The sequence below is a fragment of the Aedes aegypti genome, chromosome 3, assembly GCF_002204515.2.
Source record: "Aedes aegypti strain LVP_AGWG chromosome 3, AaegL5.0 Primary Assembly, whole genome shotgun sequence".
NCBI lineage: Eukaryota > Metazoa > Arthropoda > Insecta > Diptera > Culicidae > Aedes > Aedes aegypti.
The window spans coordinates 251,923,922-251,928,113 of NC_035109.1; the positions used below are offsets into that span (position 1 = coordinate 251,923,922).

At 36.5% G+C, this 4,192-nt stretch overlaps 1 long non-coding RNA gene across 1 annotated transcript; it reads left to right on the forward strand.

Moving 5' to 3' along the window:
* Positions 1–2,478: 2,478 nt before the first annotated feature.
* On the forward strand, positions 2,479–3,661 carry LOC110678088. Its single transcript, XR_002501448.1, has 2 exons — positions 2,479–3,249; positions 3,326–3,661. It is a non-coding gene; the product is annotated as an uncharacterized LOC110678088 (long non-coding RNA).
* Positions 3,662–4,192: the final 531 nt, after the last annotated feature.

Sequence of the window (4,192 nt, forward strand, 5' to 3'; positions counted from 1 at the left end):
ATGTTATGGAATAAAAGCTTAAGATTTCAACTTTTCAAAATAAAATATAAAACTTCGAAAAAACTTTTTCTTACATGAAAAAATGTAAAACGTTTCTAGTTTTATAGGAAATTTTTACAATTTTTCATGTATTTTTTTTAAGGTTGTATATTTCTTTTGAAAAGTTGAAATCTTAAGCTTTCATTCCATAAAAAAAGATTGAAAATCGGTTCAGCTGTTCAAAAGTTATGCTTTTTTTAATAAAAAATCCAATGCGCTGAGACCTACAGTGTGTGCCGATGTAAAATGACTGTTATTTTTATTTTCAAAAAAAAAAAATATATCTCAAAAACTAAAAAACATATATCGCTGAAAATTTGACAGTAAACGAAACATTTTCTGAACCTTCAAGAAAAAAAATAAGAACAACAATAGCCCGTATTGTCCCGAGGCCACGAAAAAACGGATTTTTTTTATTGTTTTTCATGTAAAAAAAAAACAATTATTTTGAAATTTTATTTATTTTTCCAAAAGTCAAAGTTTTTAGCTTTCATTCCGTTTAAGAAAATTGAAAATCGGTTCAAAAGTTATAATTTTTGCGAAAATAAAAATTTTGCAAAATCGATATTTTTCTGGTCATCCTATTTTGAAAATCGTCATCGTAATCAAAAAATCCAAAAACAAATTTCATGCGCGCTCTTTATTTTACTTGTTTGCTGGGATTTAAAGGATGATATTTCAGCTCATTTGGCCATAAATGAATAAATTACTAGAGTTACCTAGTGTCACAAAGTGGTGGAATATTATTGGTTGTCTTTTTGATCTATCTTCAGTAGAATAGTAGTCAACATGCAATTTGTTTATTATATTGGGATTTTTGTTATGGGAAAAGTAATGTTCATCTTTAAAGAACCGCTTTTCTAAGAGTTCGAGGAAAAACTATTTGGTTCTTCAACCATCAGCATTTTGTTAAATCTTATATTTTCATAACATCGTAGAATAGTAGTTGAACGGTGCACAGAAATTCGATTACGATTAACGTCAATATATGGTATTTGGATAAAGGGAAGTTTCACTGTAACGACAAATGCAGCACCTATCAATTGTGTACTAGAAGTGCGTGCGACAATTTGCTCATTGTTAGCATCGCATCCACTCTTCACAACTATAGACACCAAACCGGGGGGAAAATTTGCAACGATATGTCATCGAGCGCTAACCTAGCCTAAGCCGATGTCTAGATTGCCTTTTTGTCAGCTTGTCGTGAGCTAAACCAACAGAGGATGATACTCGTCCATCAGTTGGATAGTCGCAGTCAGACTAATAGCATCAACCGGCTCATCCTAGTCTAAACTTACAGCGCATCGACGTCAAAATAAGTCTCAGCAACGTAAAGTGCACGTAGGTACATAGCTGCCTGTGCCTGCGGTTCCAAGAACATATTTTAAGCAACATTAAGTAATTATATTTTAATTCCGAATAAACATGATTAATGCTCAATTTGTAAAGATGCCGCCGGGTGACGGGTTTGCCACGCTCGTTGATGCCACACTGCCACAGGATAGGACCCATCTTTAGCAGTGTGCAGAAAGCCGTCTTTCGAGCGGTGACATTTACCTCGGTGATGGCAAGACACCCGTCGCGTGAAACACATGTTGTGAGATTCCGAATGAGGGCAGATCTGTCGTCGCTTAGTTTGCCAAAGAGATTGGATCTGTTGCGTTGAGACGTTTTTTTGCAAATGAAGAAAATATTTTCTAAACTAAAGCAATCAGCAGTTGAAAAACTTGTTCGATCTTTTTTTAAGTGGATATCTGTTTTCAAAAGAATTGTTCATTATGCAGCCCATAGACGCTCAGACGGTTTGACCAACATTGACTCCGCCCCCAAGTTAGTCAAACCGATTTATGTTGCAGCAACCCTTTGACCTTGACAGTCGGTCAGCTTGTTGCAGCAACACTATATTTCTTCTCATGTTTGAAATGATCTCGGAAAGTCTATTGAATGTGTAATTGTTATTTTTTTTTAGAAATATGTGGCTGTGGGAGGATATTTTTACACTTTTTGGGCAATAATTGTAGGGAGGAAGAGCAGAATTTTCAAAATTTAAGACATGATGATATGGATATATATGAGGAATTCCAGTTATAATTCACACGAAATATTCCGGCAAAACTTAAAAATTATGAGGGGTCTCCGTCGGGGATTATTTTGAACAGTAATCGATATGAGAATGGCTATGGTAATTTCTTCAAAGATTCTATCCAGAATCTTTAGTGGTTTCCTGTAGTTATTCTACTTTGAAGTTTTTCCAGGAATCCATTGATACTTGGGATTCTACCAGAAATTTTATTAATAGTCCCTCTAGAAATTTATCCACATATTCAACCAGAAATTCCTCCGGGGAAAATTCTTCAGGCATACCTTCAGCTGGTATTCGTCCAGAGATTCAGCTGCCAAGAATTCCTCCAGAGATTTCTATTTATTTATTTATTTATTTATCTGTTTTAATTCCAACTGATCTTACAATGATCTTATTGAAATGTAATTCTAAAACTTAAAATTAACATAGTTGAAACATAGTTTAAACAAATACATAACGGAGCAGCAAACAATAATTTTTAAAACACAAATACAAACAATACGGATCGCAAATGAATGGTGAGATTACATAACATTTTATGAACTATGCTATTTTTCTATGGTTCCAGTATACCAATGATCACGTTTCTCACAAATGATTGTGAAACTCCCTGAAATAAATTCCAGCAGGCCAAGTCGATGGTAACAGAGCAGTTTGCTTAAAACAAGCCTTAATCCCAACTTTGAAGGAAACGTACGACATTGACGAAGGATGTTTCCATACAGGAATAAGCAGTTTGACTACAGCAGAGACATTCGGACCTAGAGAATCTTCAACCATCTTGGCTATATCGTGTTCTGTAACGTGGTTCTTCAGCCTCGTAAAGAAAAGCCAACACTTTTCATCCAACACATCGGGAACAACGGTGGCATTTGAATTTGTAGCATTTTTTGTTCCACATAGCAGTTTTGGTGACGTCATCGGGGAAGACTGGGCAGCGGGCGGATCAGTATTGAAGCTTCGAAGAGATTGCATTTCTGTTGCAGTTTCGTTGAAAGTGACATTCCTAAGGGTATCCTGTATGGCAGCAATTTGTTTCTTCATTTCCAAAATTTCATCGTCATTGGACAACTTTTCTTTCACTGCATCTGGTCGAGGGTTCACCTGAATATTGGCGTCTTTCTTCGGTAAACGATCATTTCGTATTTCACGTATCTGTTGGATGCACATATCACAAATCCACCAAAAATTGGATTTTTTTAGGTATCCCTTCAATTCGTCTTTACTGAGGCTGACACACTTGATGTGATACACTTTGCCGCAGAAACCTTCGCAAGCGATACAATCATCGCCTCGGACGATTGAAGAGGAGCATTGTTTGCAGATCGTCGGTGTGTTACCAGTTTCTCTCATATCCATCCTGAACCATGGGCAGCAATAACAACAATACAACAATCAGCGTTCGTAATCGGTGGGGTATAATTTCAATCTAGTTTTTACGGTAGTCACTATACGATATTGAAAAATTGACTTTTGATAAATGTAGATATCGCAGTACAATGGCTTAATCCGCGAAAAGGCGTCGATTTTGCTCCTTCAGCACATAAATAAAACTAATTGAAAGTACAGCTTAAGCAAAGGCAGCCTACTCGTTACAACAACGCAAAACACTCTATAATTGGTAATGGTAATTTCTACTGGATCTTCAATACTACTTTCGAATGGCTTTCTCAGTGGATTCTTTTCTGGATATGCTACTCATCCGCATCATATACCAAACGATATTAACTCGGTGGTATACAAAGACTATCGCGTCAGGACGACTCTTGAATTACCACTCTTTCCACCCCACCGCTATGAAGATAAATGTAGCAACCAACTTCATCAAACGGGTAATGACATTAACCACCGATCCATCAGCAACAGAGTCCAGCATAATATTCCAATAGCTCCGCCAAAACAACTATCCATCTGCCCTCCAGCCGTCCATCGCCGAACCAATAAATCGTCCAGAGTATTGCAGCATTCCGTATATCGCAAAACTTAGTCCAACCATCGCCAGTCTCCTAAAAACAATTTGCCGCTAGTAAAAATAGCCTACAAAATACTTAAAAATATAAAGAGCATTCT